The 18,544-nt window shown below is 42.7% G+C and overlaps 1 protein-coding gene across 1 annotated transcript in view; it reads left to right on the top strand.

Annotated features, from left to right (window-relative positions):
• Window positions 1-1,434: 1,434 nt before the first annotated feature.
• Window positions 1,435-18,544, top strand: part of LOC126035443 (tyrosine-protein kinase Fer-like) — a 254,879-nt gene continuing 237,769 nt past the window's right edge. The window contains exon 1 of the mRNA XM_049794009.1: window positions 1,435-1,566. The gene's annotated coding sequence lies outside the window, so the exon portion shown is untranslated. The remainder of the gene's footprint in view (window positions 1,567-18,544) is intronic.

Here is an 18,544-nt window from a genome sequence, read left to right as displayed (position 1 = left end):
CCTGATACTAAATTCTCTAGATAACAAAACATCAGACTTTTTTCTCTCTCCATAAGCTGCAATGTCCATGAGTTATTTTCTCAGGCTTTGCCATATTTTTGTCTCTTACATTTCTTTTATGTTCTCACCTACATTCCATCATCAAGTACTAAATAGCAGAAAAATTATACAAACATATTAAACTTGGTGTACATTATATTTTAACATTTTAATTATGTAAATGTTCCTCACCAGTTAATAAAGTTTGAATCAAATCTTCTGTTTCCATTCTCCACTAACTTTTGAAGGTGGCAACATTTGATGCTAAAATCAGGATACAAAAAATATTTTTGAGACTGTTTGGAAAAGTCAAAAGTGATTAAAGAGATTATAAAGATAGTTAAAAACATTTAGAAAAAAAAAGTGATGCATTGTTTTGCAGCACTGGTAGATTTTAAGAGCACTTTTTAATGCACAGGTGACTTTATATTCAACAGTGATTTTTCACACATTTTAATGGGAAATTTTAGGAATGTTTGTCCATATGAATCTGATTACAGAGAGCATGGCAGACTTGACTTTTCATCTCATATGGCTTTTAAGCATCTCAAAGGTCACTCCTATGCTTGACCTGTTGTATGAGAGCAATCAGCCTCTGATGGTATGGTAGTTGCTGAAAATTCTGCATTTCTGCCTACAGAAAGAAAAGAACCAGAAGTGGCTGCTGAGGTTGATATTGTCAGGTCACCCTGGCACCCAGCTACATATTCATTCTGATCTGACACTGCAGTGTTGGGAGCTACTGTCATCACTGCTTGGGCTGGCAGTTGGTGGTATACCACAGGTTCTGACATAATAGGTATTACATATATATAATTCCAATATCTACCTCTTGTTAGAGTGCTTGATGGGCACAGAAAGCCACAACAGTTTAACCATGCATAGTAAATTATGCCAGAAACAGCTGTGAACGGGTATTAGGCTCTTTCTCCCTTACAAGTATCTGTAGCAATACCCTTGGTGGCTTTGCCACACCATCTGTAGCCTGACCACACTGCCCCGCTAGCGCCCCGGCCGAGGGGCTGCACTTTGAGTGGACAAACCGCCTGCGCTGCACTGCCTGGCTTCCGCAGGGCCTAACGGGCCGGGCCCCCAACCACTCGCACCATCGTCGCCTTTTGGTTACTCTGCTCTTTAACAAGCAAGAGCAATAGGCACCGGAGTTCAGTGGCGAGAAGCCGAGGGCAGGGCGGTGGCCCTAGGAACGCAGTCCACAGGCGCGAGCGAGGGGTGTCTGTCCTGGCCTCCCCTCAAAGGTCTCAGCCCCCCGCGGGGCGCCACAGCACCCACCGCCCGCGGCTCTCCCCCCCGGAAGCTAATTGCATCCTCCCTCCTAGCCGGGGAACGGGAGCAGCAGTGCCTCTTCCCTCACTTACTAGCCGCCAGTCACAGAGCGTCACCAAGGGACGGTGAGGGCCCAGATTGGTTGACGGGGAGAAGTGAGTCTGGCGTTGATTCGTTGGCTCTGCTCATGTGATGCTGGTGGGGTTGTGACCCCAGTCGTGGCGGAGGGTCTCGATTTGTCAGGTAGGTAGGTAGGTCCTGTGTATGGTGCGGTGCATGTGGTGGTGACTACATCCCAGGAGTGCCGTCGCTGGCGTGGGATGTGACTACACTCCGCAGTGTCTTGCTCACCCGCGAAGGGGCTGGGGCATGGGAGGCGGCGGCATGTAGGCCCCGCGAGCTGATTTACCTGCAGGCCGGGCGCACTTGATACAGCTCGCGCTTTCTTCTGAGGGTGAAGCGGTGGCGGGAGTAGTCGGGAGTGTTTCTTGCCTGGTGGCGGCTCTGCCTTGGCGTAGCTGGTAGCGTGGTGGGTCGAGTGGGCCCCCGGGCATGTGAGGCCCGGGCTTGGCGGCATCCTCGGGGATGAAGGGAGAGAAAGGGCCAAGTCACTTCGGTTCCTGCTGTGCCTGGCCTCAGAGCTGCATCTCCCTTGCTTTGCTCCTGGTGTACCAAGGCACACTGGCTGGGCTATAAATGCTGCGGGGGGTGGGGTGGGGAATAAAAGGGGGAGGGGAGTACCCCAGTCATCACTTGTAGCTTTATGATGCGTGGCTCCCCTCAAATAAATGGGGAAATAAGGCTCTGTTTTTCCTCTAGCAATTCTGTACAGCTTAGAGACTTTCTTAACTTCGAATATAGATTTGGAGGCTGTCTAGATAGCTGACACAGTAACACCAGAAAGTCCCTTTCTTATTCATGTGCCTTTTTTGAATCTGCTATAAGTAAACATGTTGTTTTCTGTTCATGGGTTTGGTATTTAAGAATACCAAATGCTGACATGTTGGTATATGAGGGCACAAGATATAGAAAGGCATTAAAGATACCTTTTTGTGTTGGAATATGTTTCTGTTTTGTTTAAACTTATGTAAACATACAGACTTGGAAGTGACTCATCCTACATGAACATCTGTGTGTGGGTGGTTTTTTTTTATTTTGATACAAGTTAGACTGTTTTCTGACTTTCTAAATGCAGTGAGAAAAAATATCTTCCAAATACTTGACATAAATTTTCTCCACTTTGTAACAAACCTACACAAAGTGACTTGGATATTCTGCTATATCTTAATGTAGTTTCTTTTAACAAGTTGCAATGTAGGAAAAACCTGGGCAACATCTGAAACTTTTTGATTTAAGATCAAAAGAAATTACTGGATATTATTTTAAGTTAATTATTGCACACATTAAGTTATATATAATAAAGGTATATTGTCTAGAAAAGAAATTACTGATATGTTTTGCTATACATGTGTTAGCCTTTGGAAGACTCAAGAAGGTGGAAAGTTCATACTTCTAAACAGTTCACAGTCAAAGCAAATGGTAATTAATGCCATAGGTTGAGTTACCATAATGATTATTGTTGGTGAGATGTGTATGTTGTGCATTTCTCCTTTTATAAATTCCTTTTTAATGTGTTTGTAGCAGGTTATCAGTACTGTTAAGTTTAGAGTAAACCTTTGTGGAATGTTAACCCCAAAAGAGCTGAGCTTTCAAAGATATTTCTTTGAAGGAAAAGTTTGTCTTATATGCAAGGTTACTTTTAAACTGAGCAAAGGCTTTATTAATTATCACCAAGATCCTTCCCTGCTTTCCTACAACTATAACTTTTTGTCACAACTGAATCTTTCAAAAGAAGGTGGTTCTTTAGTTGATATTTGGATTCTTAATGTATAAAGTGATCGGCTGCCGCTTATCGTTGTTTTTTTGAGCTATCAGCAGGGCGAAGGAAGGTATGTTGCTTTCTCAGGCAGAGAAAGCTGGCAGCAAGCCTGGAGTTGCTGCATACAAGGATGGATTAACTGCATGAGGTCATCCCTTCACAGGGAGGAGTCGTCTTCTGTGTGTGGGAAGTGGGTCTAGGAAAAGGAAGGGGAATTATTTTGCGGGGGGGGTGGGGTGTGGGGGTGGAGGGAGGAGGGAAGGAGGGAAGGATCGGCAGCAGCAAGAGAAGATAGTTTATGCTCATTCCAGCAGGAAGTAAACTGCTATGTGCTTTTTATCTTAAGAGAAAAGACTTTCCACTTAATACTGTCTTAATTATAGTGTTGATTTATTTTTATTTATTTACATTATAAAAATGGTTTTAGAAAACTTAAGAAGGGAGGATTATTATGCAGGAGGGACATGGGAATTGTTGAGTATTCACCATTTTGTTAAGGAATAGAAAGATCTAAAATACTGTGTATGTGAATTTGCTGCAAGTTTCTGCTATGTAACATTTGCATTAGATCACTGCAGCATTTCTGCAGAAAGATTTATTTTGGAAACTTTTGTTAATAGTGAAGCAATGGAATTCTTAGCTTTGTTTCCAGGGTTCAAGAAAAGATAGTTAACTTTAGACTGTCATGGTTTAACTCCAGCCAGCAGCTAAGCACCATGCAACTGCTCACTCACTCCCCCCCCCCACCCAGTGGGAGGGGGGAGAGAATCAGGAAAAAAAAACCCAAAAAAAACCCCAAGAGTAAAACTTGTGAGTTGAGATAAAGACAGTTTAATAGGACAGAAGGGAAGAAAATAATAATGAAAATAACAACAATAATAAAATGACAATAACAATAATAAAAGGATTGGAATATACAAAACAAGTGATGCACAAAGCAATTGCTCACCACTTGCTGACCGATGCCCAGTTAGTTCTGGAGCAGTGATCCCCCCAGTTTATATACTAGGCATTGACATCACATGGTATGGAATATCCCTTTGGCCACTTTGGGTCAGCTGCCCTGGCTGTGTCCCCTCCCAACTTCTTGTGCCCCTCCAGCCTTCTTGCTGGCTGGGCATGAGAAGCTGAAAAATCCTTGACTTGAGACTAAAACTACTTAGCAACAACTGAAAACATCAGTGTTATCAACATTCTTCTCATACTGAATCCAAAACATAACACTATACCAGCTACTAGAAAAAAAATTAACTCTGTCCCAGCCACAGTGTCCCAGGACACTATTTTTAAGAGCTTCATGTGTGTGTGATGGTATGTGGTGTATAGAAATTTTGGAAGTAGTTTTTAGAAATCAGCAAGGGTGCTTCTAAAATGTCTCTTTTTTTTTTTTCTTTTAATTGACTTAATGTGATGGGAAATTTGCATTCTTGTCATCTCATCATAAAATCATATTTGCGGGTATGACTTCAAAATTTTTTCATATTATTGTTTTGGAAGTTATTTATGTTAACATGAGGAGCTGAAATGTTAAGAAATTAAGTTTAAGCATCAAAATAAATGTCTGTAATTAAGATCTAATGAAAAATCAATTACCTTTCAAGTAGGGACAACCTGTGAAAAGTTTGTGATTTGTTTAGCATTATGTATGAGCTCTTTGGCAGAAGCAGAAATACAATTCAGAATAGTATTAAACTGCATTAATCATGAGTCCTTTTTTCCCCCTGAAATTGCCTGTTGAGAAAATGGGAGACATTGATAAACAAAAACTATCCCTTCTTACATATGTGATAGTATAGTTTTTAGTGAAGAATGGTGGGTGTATTGTCTGTGTGCAGAGAGCAGAAGATACAGTTTGTCTGCGTTAAGTGGCTCCAATCAGTAATTTGATTTATTAAAATGGAATTTTCAGACAGGGGCATCTTACAACATGCAGTTCTTTAACATTTGCTTAAAACTTGAATGTCTTTAGGTGTTATTGGTAACATGCCTTTCACTTTCATGAGACTGTCTGAACCTGAAAAGGGGGAAGAAAGTGTTCCTGTCCAGTGGTGTTCTGGTGTTTTTACATGGTTTGTATTTGTGATAGGAGGACTGGAGCCAAATTTACTATAATGTTTTCCTCCTGTAATTTTTTGCTGGTGTGGGCTTTCTCTTACATAATTGAATCTTGGTCTTTGGAACTTCTCATAAGATTTTTTTGTATCTGCTATTAAAACTCTAGTGAATTATGTAATGCTTCTAGCCTGCTGCATTTTTTTATCCTTTTGAATTTGCTTGCATAGCTGCTGTTTCTTTACAGTGGCTGAATGTAAGCATCACTTAGTCTTTCCTATTATTGGTTATGAAGAGTGGAAATTTTGTATTTGTTTTAAGCAGCACTTAGTTTCTAGACTGTCACTAAGTAACCAGAAAGGAATACTAAATAATGTCTGCTTGAAGATGAACTAAAATTAACCCATTGTAAGACTTTTAAAAAATGTTATAACCATACCATTATAAGTACTTTGTTTTAAATAATGGAGATCTGCAAAACAGTTCCCTTTTCTTTACCTTTACATAGTCTGGCTGTCTCTCTTTAAATTTTGTTTAATTTGTGTCTTTTTTTTTTTTTTTTTAGAAGGGCATATGGCTAAACAAATATAGAATGCCTTGTCTAAAGATTTAATTTTAAACTGGTATGAGATTGTATGTGAATGCTTATGTTGGTCTGGATGTAGCTTATATAGATTAGCTTGTAATTACAAGCTATATGCAAAGCCCATTTTTCAAACATACACACACGCATATGTAAAAATATATTTAAAAAAAAAAAAGGCCAAAACCACACCAAAACCCACACAACTTCAAAGATCCAGTCTTCTTTCTCAGTTCACTTCACCTAGACTATAGTCAGAGTTGCAGCTTGAATTTTGAAAGTTTTGAGAAATTTCAGTGTCTTGGTCAGTCACTTTCTCAGGTTGCCACTTGTTTCCTTTTCCTTACAGTCTGTTGAAAATACTGTTATTAAATTTGTCTTTCCCATATATTATCTTTTGTTCTCCCATGCTTTTCCTTTCCTTATTAATGGGCTTCCTTTTTGTTTTATCAAGTGTAAATTTCACAAATAAATGAATTTATCTATTTTCCTGATGTAATGCACTTTCATAAGAAAAGAAATTCTAAGAACTTAAAAAAAAAAAAAAAAAAAGAAAAAAGAATTATCTTTGGTTGCATGTGTATAGACAATTATTTATTCCCTCAAAATTGTGTGTGTGAAGTCATAGGATAATACTACTTGCAGTAATTGAGAAATCTTTGCTCTTTCTATTTGTTTCAAATCTCTCTTCTCTTTGTTTTTTGTTTTTTTTTTTTTTTAAATATCTTCTGGTAATAATCTGAAAATCCAAAGTAACTTATCCAATTTTATTTTTTGTGATGTATTTTACAGTACATGCTGAAATAAAATAAAAATCATGTATTTGGTCTGTTTTACTTTCACAGAGTTCCTAGAAAACAAAAGTATATTTTAGAAAGTGGAAGTCAGAAGAAGTAGCTGCAGATATAAAGAGAAGTATACTGAGGATAATTTCTTGGGGAAAATTTTTCAAGGTATATAAGCTACCTTTTGCGGGAAAACCTTCCTGAAAATAAGCTGATTTTTTTTTTTTTATTGGGTAGACTGATATTTCAGACCAGTTTTGAAATGATCAAGCTAGCTTTAGATTACCACTGTGGATGTCTATTAATAGCGGTAGCTCTATGGAAACGTTGTCAGTGAAGGCTAATTTATATTACATACAATTAGCCTCCAATGCATGTATAGATTAATATTCTGAATGTGTGATTAATGTAAACAAATGATAGGTAAAGCATGCGTTTTATGTTTCATGGTCTTTTTTGTGTATTCCAGGATTAGATCCTATACTAAGAGAAATTTCAGTTATTTAATAGTCTAATTTTTATTTGAGGTGTGGATGGAGGTGTAAGAATGATTTCCTTGTGTTAATGGAATATGATTATTATAAGCCTCATATTCAGAAATTGAGATGGACTGTATAGTAAATTGATCACCTGTTGTAAAGTGGTCTTTAAATCATTACTAAAGCCTTGAATTTGAGCATTTGTTTCTCCTGAATCCAAGTAATCTTCTGTTTTTGCAGTATTCTTAATGTTTAGAGAAGGGCTGCAAAATATGTGCCATGCTAAGCAATTTGGAGCCCATGTAGCACGGGAATTGATAGCAGATCAAGAGTAAGTATGAGCCTCTTGGCATACAATTCCTGTTCCATATGCCACATTCTTGAAGGTCCACGTATATGCTGTGCTTCCCTGTTCTGAATTTAACTGGAGGCCAGGCTTGCTTCTGGTTTGTGGTTTATCAGTTGCCTATCTTGGCCTGGAAAGTTCTAAATATGTGGGCTGTCATTCACATTATAAACCACAAGTTTTAGCTGGTGCTTATGGTTCCATCATTATTTTAAGATTAACAGTCACATTCCCAGATATATTTCATGGTAATATATAATAAAATTCCTGAGCCAGAAGTTATTACAAGGGTAGGAGAGTATCCTGGGAAAGTATTGCTATATACATGCTTTTTTTCTTCCCTACTCTGCCAATGACCAAAAGCAAATGAGATGCAGGATAAAGGACTGTGGACTGCATGGACCTTTGATCTGACCCAGTATGGCCATTATCATGTGTCAGGGATAGATTGCAATCTTTAGGTGTAGATTGGATGTGAAAAGTACTGTTTTCAGAGCTGTTGCTGGAATCCAGGAAGACTACTAATGCTGGAATATTGGCTCTATTTGCTGAAGGCAGTGTTGCAGTATCGAAGATTTATGTGGCTGTCATTGAAGTTTTTTCATTGATGTACTGACAAAATTTATCATTGCTTAGTTTGGAATCTTACAGCATTGCTGTTCTTGGTGGTGATGATTGAGACAAGTCACAAACCATGTTTGGTAACTATACTGAAATTCAGAACTGTTCAAGGAATTCACAATATATTATTAAATGTACATTGAGAATTTACTTCTCATCATTTAGTATGTTATTTTGGGAGTGATTCTAAAAAAAATTTGACTCTGGGACATATTTTAACAGTTAATACTTACCAAATATTGATTGGCTAATTTGCATAACCAGTAATTTTTATAGTGAGATATAGATCTCATCTTAAAATAAAGATTAAACTGGTTGAAACTCATTTGTTCTATTTGGTGCCACTGGAATTTTATTACCTTTACAAAACATGCTAGACTTCAATTTCAGATTTCACATGTCAAATTATGCAAGCATTGTTCATGTGTGGAAAAAGAGATAAAGCTCGTGGGTATCTGCCAGAAGTAGGAAAGATCCCTTCACAGTAAGGGTAAGCAATTTTTGAAGGTCTTTCTGTATTAATTTGTCATTTTGTGTGTTCATTGTCATCAGTTCTTGATCTAGCTACTTTAAAGCATGATGCCATCTCTACTTTTTTTTTTTTCCTTTAAGATAAAATATTATTCTGCCTCTTTTTTGAGGAAGATTTTATTTGTAATATCTTTCACACTTTCTTTTTGTATTTTCTGCACTGGAGTAGAAAGTATCTTTGTGTCTCAAACTTCCCATATTTTGTACTGGTTCCATAGTAAATCTTTTCTGCATTTAGATTTTACTTTGGACTTCTCAATTTTACCACTAGTCTGCGGTTGTAAAATCTGTCTGGGAATCTGTCGTGCATGTTCAGTGCTAGTGTTATAATGTTGTGTGGGGAAGCAAAAAATGGGACTACTAATATTTCTTCCCTAATCCAGTAACTGAATGTGGGGAAGCACAAGAACAAGCCACAAATAACAGTCAGGCTTGTTCACTATACTGAAACAGCATATCCTGTTGCCATGGTTGGAAACAGAGCACTAGACTAAATAGCTGCCCTACTGGGTCAGACCATCAAGACATCTGTGTACACCAAGCAGGGGAATATCAAACCTGAGAAAATACCTGTATGTATTGATGCCAGATATTGTTTCTTTGAATGCTGGCCTTTTGAAATGCACTTGTACTTTTTAAGAGTATTCTAACTACAGATTGCATAGACCATGTCTATTAATCTATTTGGTAATTCTTCTCACAGTTTTGGCTTCAGGTAAGTGACAGTGTGATCTATATTGGTTTCACTTGATTTCTATATATAATTAAAAGTATTGGTTTTTAGGCTATAGACAGTGAAGTGGGTTAGATCTTGATACTTGTTTACCACATCTTTGCCTCTGCAATATTGGAGCATTTGAAATTAGATGAATTTGGCTACTGTGGTAAAAGACAATAAAAAATGTTTCTATAAATACATTAACAAAAAGAGAGCTAGGGAGAATCTCCATCCTTTATTGGATGTGGGGGAAAACAGTGAAAAAGAATGAGGAGAAGACCGAGGTATTTAATGCTGCCTTTGCCTCAGTCATTAATAGTAAGACCAATTGCTCTCAGGGTACCAAGCCTGCTGAGCTGGAAGACAGAGAGCAGAATGAAGCCCCTGTAATCCAAGGGGAAATGGTTAGCAACCAGCTACACCTCTTGGACACACACAAGTCTATGGGGCTGGATGGGATCCACCCAAGGGTACTGAGGGAGCTGGTGGAAGTGCTCACCAAGCCGCTTTCAATCATTTATCAGCAGTCCTGGCTAACCAGGGAGGTCCCAGTGGACTGGAGATTAGCAAATGTGACGCCTATCTACAAGAAGGGTTGGAAGGAGGATCCAGGGAACTACAGGCCTGTCAGTCTGACCTCGGTGCCGGGAAAGGTTATGGAGCAGCTCATCTTGAGTGCCATCACACAGCACATACAGGACACCCAGGTGATCAAGCCCAGTCAGCATGTGTTTATGAAAGGCAGGTCCTGCTTGACTAACCTGATCTCCTTCTATGACAAGGTGACCTGCCTAGTGGATGAGGGAAAGGCTGTGGATGTTGTCTACCTGGACTTCAGTAAAACCTTTGACTTCCTGCAGCATTCTCCCGGAGAAACTGGCTGCTCATGGTTTGGACGGGCATACTCTTTGCTGGGTAAAAAACTGGCTGAATGGCCGGGCCCAAAGAGTTGTGGTGAATGGAGTTAAATCCAGTTGGCAGCCAGTCAAAAGTGGTGTTCCCCAGGGCTCACGATTGGGGCCAGTTCTGTTTAATATCTTTATCAATGATCTGGATGAGGGGATCAAGTGCACCCTCAGTAAGTTTGCAGACGGCACCAAGTTGGGAGGGAGGGTTGATCTGCTTGAGGGAAGGAAGGCTCTACAGAGGGATCTGGATAGATGGGCTGAGGCCAATTGTATGAGTTTCAACAAGGCTAAGTTCCAGGTCCTGCGCTTTGGTCACAACAATCCCATACAATGCTAGAGGCTTGGGGAAGAGTGGCTGGAAAGCTGCCTGGCAGAAAAAGACCTGGGGATGCTGGTCAACAGCTGCTTGAATATGAGTCAGCAGTGTGCCCAGGTGGCCAAGAAGGCCAACGGCATCCTAGCCTGTATTAAAAATAGTGTGGCCAGCAGGAGCAGGGAAGTGATTGTTCCCCTGTACTCGGCACTGGTGAGGCTGCACCTCGAGTACTGTGTTCAGTTTTGGGCCCCTCATTACAAGAAAGATATTGCTCTTCTTTGGACATGCTCCAGCACCTCTATGAAGCTAGTGAAGGGTCTAGAGAACAAGTCTTATGAGGAGCAGCTGAGGGATTTGGGGCTGTTTAGTCTAGAGAAAAGGAGGCTGAGGGGAGACCTTGTCGCTCTCAACAACTACCTGAAAGGAGGTTGTAGCGAGGTGGGTGTTGGTCTCTTTTCCCAAGTAACAAGTGATAGCATGAGAGGAAATGGCCTCAACTTGTGCCAGGGGAGGTTTAGATTGGATATTAGGAAAAATTTCTTCACCGAAAGGGTTCTGAAGCATTGGAACAGACTACCCAGGGAAGTGGTTGAGTCACCATCCCTGGAGGTATTTAAACACATGTACACGTGGCGCTTGGGGACATGTTTTAGTGGTGGACTTGGCAGTGTTAGGCTTATGGTTGGACTGGATGATCTTAAGGGTCTTTTCCAACCTAAATGATTCTATGATTTTAATTTTTGTATTGAACATTGCCTTAATTTACACAGTACTAAGGCTGTGTCCTGGTTTCAGCTGGGATGGAGTTAATTGTCTCCCTAGTAGCTGGTGCAGTGCTATGTTTTGAGTTAGGTATGAGAAGAATGTTGATAACACTGATGTTTTCAGCTGTTGCTAAGTAATGTTTAGTCGCAAGTCAAGGATTTTTCAGCTTCTCATGCCCAGCCAGCAAGAAAGCTGGAGGGGCACAAGAAGTTGGCACAGGACAGAGCCAGGGCAGCTGACCCAAACTGGCCAAAGGGATATTCCATACCATGTGACGTCAATGCCTAGTATAGAAACTGGGGAGAGTTGGCCTGGGGGAGGGGGGATCGCTGCTCAGGGACTAACTGGGCGTTGGTCAGCGGGTGGTGAGCAATTGCATTGTGCATCACTTGTATATTCTAATCCTTTTATTATTTCTATTGTAATTTTATTAGTGTTATCGTTATTGGTTTCTTCTTTTCTGTTGTATTAAACTGTTCTTATCTCAACCCACGAGTTTTACTTTCTTTTCCCGATTTTCTCTGCCATCCCACTGGGTGGGGGGGGAAGTAACTGAGTGGCTGCGTGGTGCTTAGTTGCTGAACTGGGGTTAAACCATGACAGTCCATTTTGGCACCCAACGTGGGTTGAGATAATGATAAACCAGACCAGAGCTTGTTAAAACAAATTTGTTACAAGCATTCAATATATAGGTCTAATAGTCGTTGGTCAGTATGTTTATTTATGTGTTCTTAGAACTGTTGCTCTCATTTTTAAAGTTCTGTTATGTATCGCCTCACGTGCTGTATGTAGTCCCTTTTCTGCTGCTTATCATCCGTGGGAGGTGGATTAAGGTTTTCACTTTGATGTATTGTGTAATACTGGCTTATGGTATGATAAATTTATCGGTTGTGGTACTAATCCGGTATTTGTACTCAGCATTGTCATCAGCTCTATACTTCAGGAGCCATCTGTGGGGAGACTATTAATAATTACACCATTCACCTTTCCTCGTATCGTGGTTAACAAAGCACCATGCAGCTGCTCACTCACTCCTCCCCGCCCCCTCCTGTGGGATGGGGAGGAGAATCAGAAAGGAGAAAAGAAAAAAAACCCAGAACCTCATGGGTTGAGATAAGGACAATTTACTGGGACAACACAAAAAGAAAAGTTAGAACAACAACAATGGTACTAATAAAAGAATATACAAAACGAGTGATGCACAGTGCAACTGCTCACCATCCAGAACCCAATGGTCCGCCACTTCCCCTGCTGAAAGCTCCCCCCCAGCCCGCTCCTCATATATGCTGAGCATGATGTCACATGGTATAGAATAGCTCCTGGGCTAGTTCAGGTCAGCTGTCCTCGCTGTGCCCCCTCCCAGCTTCCTGTGAAAATTAACTCTATCCCAGCTGAACCCATAACACCTCCTCAGAAAGCCAATCTATGGGTGGGGTACCTTTCTTCCCCTCTCCTTTCTCCTTCAGTCCAGTTACAATGGTGTTTGAGAATTTTGAAAAATTTGAATACTACTGGGATGTTGGGACTAGTACGGTCCTAGGCCTACTGCTAGGAATTAGCATGCTTCTGAATGTGGTTCAGCTCTCGTTTAAGGTTAAACAGCTATTTAAGAAGATCACCCAGAGATCTGCCCTAAGGCTGGATAATTATGAGTGGCAGGGTGTGTGGGGTAGTATGGGCAAGTACCTAGAAAAGTGGGCACCTCCAATGTTTAGGAAATTCACCCCTGAACAAGTGCAGGATCCAGAAGAACTAGTAAAATATTTGGAAAAGGTATGCTGTCACCCCGGCAGCTCCAGAGAGATACAAATCACTGCAACGTGCTGGGTCCTGGCCCATGCCTGTCGAGCCCTGTTTGACACCACTAAGTACCCTCAAGGGGAAGAGAAAGTCTCTAGACCTAACAACAAGACGACAGGTACTGCGGCCACACAAACCCCAGCGACGGGCACTGCGGCCCCTCTGACCCCGGCGACAGATGCTGCAGTTACCCAAAACCCAGCGAGCAGTAGTGCAACTGAATCAGAGGACCAACCTGCACCAGTATCAGTTCCCCCATACAGAAGAAAAAATATAAAAAAAAATCAGTTCGCTTAGCAAAGGAGGAAGATGATCCAGGGTCATCACAGGAACAGGAGGAAGAGGCAGAACCAGAGGTAATAACCCGGTCCCTATCCTTGAGTGAGCTGCGGGATTTGCGAAAAGATTTTGGCCGCCGTGTAGGTGAGCATATTATCACCTGGCTCCTCTGATGCTGGGACAATGGGGCTAATAGATTGGAATTAGAAGGTAGGGAAGCCAAGCAGCTGGGATCACTTGCCAGGGAAGGTGGCATTGACAAGGCAATTGGAAAAGGGACACAAGCCATCAGCCTCTGGAGGCAACTCCTGTCAAGTGTGAAGGAAAGGTACCCCTTTAAGGATGTTATATGACAATCAAGCAAGTGGACCACCATGGAAAAAGGTATTGAATATCTGAGGGAATTAGCCATGCTAGAGACGATTCATTAGGACCCGGACAACCCACAATTACCCAAAGATCCAGACAAAGTCCAATGCACACGACCGACGTGGCTATTGTTTGTACGGAGCATACCATCGTCCTATTGCCAACTCACTGGCAATAATGACCTGGAAAGACGAAGAGGTGCCGACAGTGGATGAAATGGCTCGCTAACTCCGTCAATATGAAGAAAATCTCTCCTCCTCCCTACAAGCCTGCATTTTGGCTGTGGAGAAGCTGTCCCAGGATGTCCAACAAATCAAAGAGGATATGTCCTATTCCGCATCTGTAAGGACCAATGTCTCAGCTATTAGGAGTGAGCGTTCCTCTGCCCAAGAGAGACAATATAGAAGGTACACTCCACAAGGTGCCCTGTGGTTTTACCTATGTGATCATGGAGAGGACATAAGGAAATGGGACGGAAAACCTACCTCGGTCTAAATGCACAAGTACGTCAGTTGTGAGGAGAAACCCCCACAAAAGGGAATTCTACCAGGAAAAATGCCACTCCAGTTTCCAAACACAGTAGAAGGGCTGACTTTATTTTCGATCCTCTTGAAGGGACTTCTGAGCCAACTTTAAGAGAAGTGAATACTGGATACTCTGACCAGAATTAGAGGGGCCCTGCCTCCAGCCAGGTGGAGGAAAGGGATAACCGGGTCTATTGGACTGTGTGGATTTGATGGTCTGGCATGTTAGACCCACAGGAGTACAAGGCTCTAGTAGACACTGGTGCACAATGTACTCTAATGCCATCAAGTTATAAAGGGACAGAACCCATCTGTATTTCTGGTGTGACAGGGGGATCTCAAGAGTTAACTGTATTGGCAGCTGAAGTAAGCCTAACTGGGAATGAATGGCAGAAACACCCCATTGTGACTGGCCCAGAGGCCCCATGCATCTCAGGAGGGGGTAGTTCAAGCACCCAAAGGGGTATCGATGGGTTTTTGGTATAGCTGCCTTGGAGATGGAGGGAATTGAACAGTTGTCTACCTTGCCTGGTATCTCTCAAGACCCTTCAATTGTGGGGTTGCTCAAGGTTGAAGAACAACAGGTGCCAATTGCTACCACGATGGTGCACCGGCGGCAATATCGCACCAACCGAGACTCCTTGATTCCCATCCACACGTTGATTTATCGACTGGAGATCCAAGAAGCGATCAGCAAAACTTGCTCACCCTTTAATAGTCCCATATGGCCAGTGACAAAGTCTAATGGGGAGTAGAGACTAACTGTCGACTATCACGGCCTGAATGAAGTTACAAAGCTGCTGACTGCTGCCATTCTGGATATCCTAGAACTTCAATACGAACTGGAATCAAAGACAGCCAAGTGGTATGCCACAATTGACATTGCTAATGCGTATTTCTCAATCCCTTTGGCAGTAGAGTGCAGGCCACAGTTTGCTTTCACTTGGAGGGGCATCCGGTACACCTGGAATCGACTGCCCCAGGGGTGGAAACACAGCCCCACCATTTGCCATGGACTGATCCAGGCTGCACTGGTGTCCTGGTTTCAGCTGGGATAGAGCTAACTGTCTTCCTAGTAGCTGATACAGTGCTATGTTTTGAGTTCAGTATGCGAAGAATGTTGATAACACTGATGTTTTCAGTTGTTGCTCAGTAGTGTTTAGTCTGAAGTCAAGGATTTTTCAGCTTCTCATGGCCAGCCAGGGCATAAGAAGTTGGCACAGGACACAACCAAGGCACCTGACCCAAACTGGCCAATGGTGTATTCCATACCATGTAACGTCCCATCTAGTTTAGGAACTGGGAAGTGTGGGGGGGCAGGGAATCGCTGCTCGGGGACTGGCGGGGTGTCGGTTGGGTGGGTGGTGAGCTATTGCCCTGTGCATCATTTGTACATTCCAATCCTTTTATTACTACTGTTGTCATTTTATTAGTATTATCATCATTATAGTTTCTTCTTTTCTGTTCTATTAAACCGTTCTTATCTCAACCCATGAGTTTTACTTTTTTTCCCGATTTCCTCCCCCATCCCACTGGATGGGGGAAGTGAGTGAGCGGCTGCGTGGTACTCTAGTTGCTGGCTGGGGTTAAACCACGACAGTCCATTTTGGCGCCCAACGTGGGCCACGAGGGGTTGAGATAACGACAAACCTGACCAGAGCTTGTTAAAACAAATTTGTTCCAAGCGTTCATTATGTTGATTTATGAGTTCTTAGAGTTGTTGCTCTGGCTTTTAAAGCTCTGTTATGTATCACCTCGCTTGCTGTATATAGTTCCTCTTCTACTGCTTATCATCTGTGGGAGGTGGATTTTTGCTTTGATGTATGGTATAACACTGGTTTATGGTATGAGAAAGTCATCGGCTGTGGGATTAATCCAGTATTTGCACTTAGCATTGTCACCTTTATACGGCAGGAACCGCCTTTGGGAAATTATTAATAATTATACCATTTACCTTTCCTCCATGGAAAACCAGTCTATGGGTGGGGTATCTTTCTTCCCCTCTCCTTTCTCCTTTAGTCCAGTTACAATGGTGTTGGAGAATTTTGGAAAATTTGAGTACTCCTGGGGTGTTGGGACTAGCACGGTCCTAGCCCTACTGCTAGGAATTAGCGTACTTCTGAATGTGGTTCAGCTCTCGTTTAAGGTTAAACAGCTATTTAAGAAGATCACCCAGAGATGTGCCCCAAGGCTGGATAATTATGAGTGGCAGGGTGTGTGGGGTAGTATGGGCAAGTACCTAGAAAAGTGGGCACCTCCAATGTTTTGGAAATTCACCCCTGAACAAGTGCAGGATCCAGAAGAACTAGTAAAATATTTGGAAAAGGTATGCTGTCACCCCGGCAGCTCCAGAGAGATACAAATCGCTGCAACATGCTGGGGCCCGGCCCTTGCTTGTCGAGCCCTGTTCGACACTACGAAGTACCCTCAAGGGGGAGAGAAAGTCTCTAGACCTAACAATGAAACGATGACCACCGCAGCCACTCAAACCTCAACAATGGGCGCTGCAGCCCCTCCTGGCCTAGCAAGGAGCACTGCTGCTACCCAAACCTCGGCGACAGACACGGTGGTTATCCAGAACCCGGCGAACGATACTGCAACTGAATCAGAGGACCAACCTGGACCAGTATCGGTTGCCCCCGTACAGAAAAGGAAATATACAAAAAAATCAGTTCGCTTAGCGAAGGATAATGGTGAACCAGGGTCATCACGGGAACAGGAGGAAGAGGCAGAACCAGAGGTAATAACCCGGTCCCTATCCTTGAGTGAGCTGCGGGATTTGCGAAAAGATTTTGGCTGCTGTGTAGGTGAGCATATTATCACCTGGCTCCTCCGATGCTGGGACAATGGGGCTAATAGCTTGGAATTAGAAGGTAGGGAAGCCAAGCAGCTGGGATCACTTGCCAGGGAAGGTGGCATTGACAAGGCACTTGTAAGAGGGACACAAGCCATCAGCCTCTGGAGGCAACTCCTGTCAAGTGTGAAGGAAAGGTACCCCTTTAAGGAAGATGTTATATGTCAATCAAGCAAGTGGACCACCATGGAAAAAGGTATTCAATATCTGAGGGAATTAGCTGTGCTAGAGACGATTCATCATGACCCGGACAACCCACAATTACCCAAAGATCCAGACGAAGTCCAATGCACACGACCCATGTGGCGGAAGTTTGTAGGGAGCGCACCATCGTCCTATGCCAATGCATTGGCAGTAATGTCCTGTAAGGATGAAGAGGCACCAACAGTGGAGGAAGTGGCTCGCCAACTGCGTCAATACGAAGAAAATCTCTCCTCCTCCCTACAAGCCTGCAATTCAGCTGTGGAGAAGCTGTCCAAGGATTTCCAGCAATTCAAAAAGGATATGTCCTATTCCCCACCTGTAAGGACCAATGTCTCAGCTATTAGGAGTGAGCGGTCTTCTGCCCAAGAGAGAGAATATAGAAGGTACACAACGCGAGGTGCCCTGTGGTTTTACCTATGTGATCAGGGAGAAGACATGAGGAAATGGGATGGAAAACCTACCTCGGTCCTAAATGCATGAGTATGTGAACTGCGAGGAAAAACCCCCACAAAAGGGGATTCTGCCAGGAAAAATGCCGCTCCAGTTTCCAAACAGAGTAGAAAGGCTGACTTTATTTCCGATCCTCTTGAAGGGACTTCTGAGCCAATTCTACGAGAAGTGAATACTGAATACTCTAACCAGAATTAGAGGGGCCCTGCCTCCAGCCAGGTGGAGGAAAGGGATAACCGGGTTTATTGGACTGTGTGGATTCGATGGCCTGGCACGTCAGAACCACAGGAGTATAAGGCTCTAGTAGACACCGGTGCACAGTGCACTCTAATGCCATCAAGTTATAACGGGACAGAATCCATCTGTATTTCTGGTGTGACAGGGGGATCTCAAGAGTTAACTGTATTGGAAGCTGAAGTAAGCCTAACTGGAAATGAATGGCAGAAATACCCCATTGTGACTGGACCAGAGGCTCCATGTATCCTTGGCGTAGACTATCTCAGGAGGGGGTATTTCAAGGACCCAAAGGGGTATCGATGGGCTTTCGATATAGCTGCCTTGGAGATGGAGGGCACTGAACAGTTGTCTACCCTGCCTGGTCTCTCTCTCGACCCTTCGGTTGTGGGGTTGCTGAAGGTTGAAGAACAACAAGTGCTAATTGCTACCACGACGGTGCATCGGCGGCAATATCGCACCAACCGAGACTCTCTGATTCCCATCCACAAATTGATTCGCCAACTGGAGATCCAAGGAGTGAT

The sequence above is a fragment of the Accipiter gentilis genome, chromosome W (genome assembly GCF_929443795.1).
Source record: "Accipiter gentilis chromosome W, bAccGen1.1, whole genome shotgun sequence".
Lineage (NCBI taxonomy): Eukaryota > Metazoa > Chordata > Aves > Accipitriformes > Accipitridae > Astur > Astur gentilis.
The sequence above is the reverse complement of the archived record's forward strand: the minus strand, read 5'-3'. Positions and strand labels throughout refer to the sequence as shown.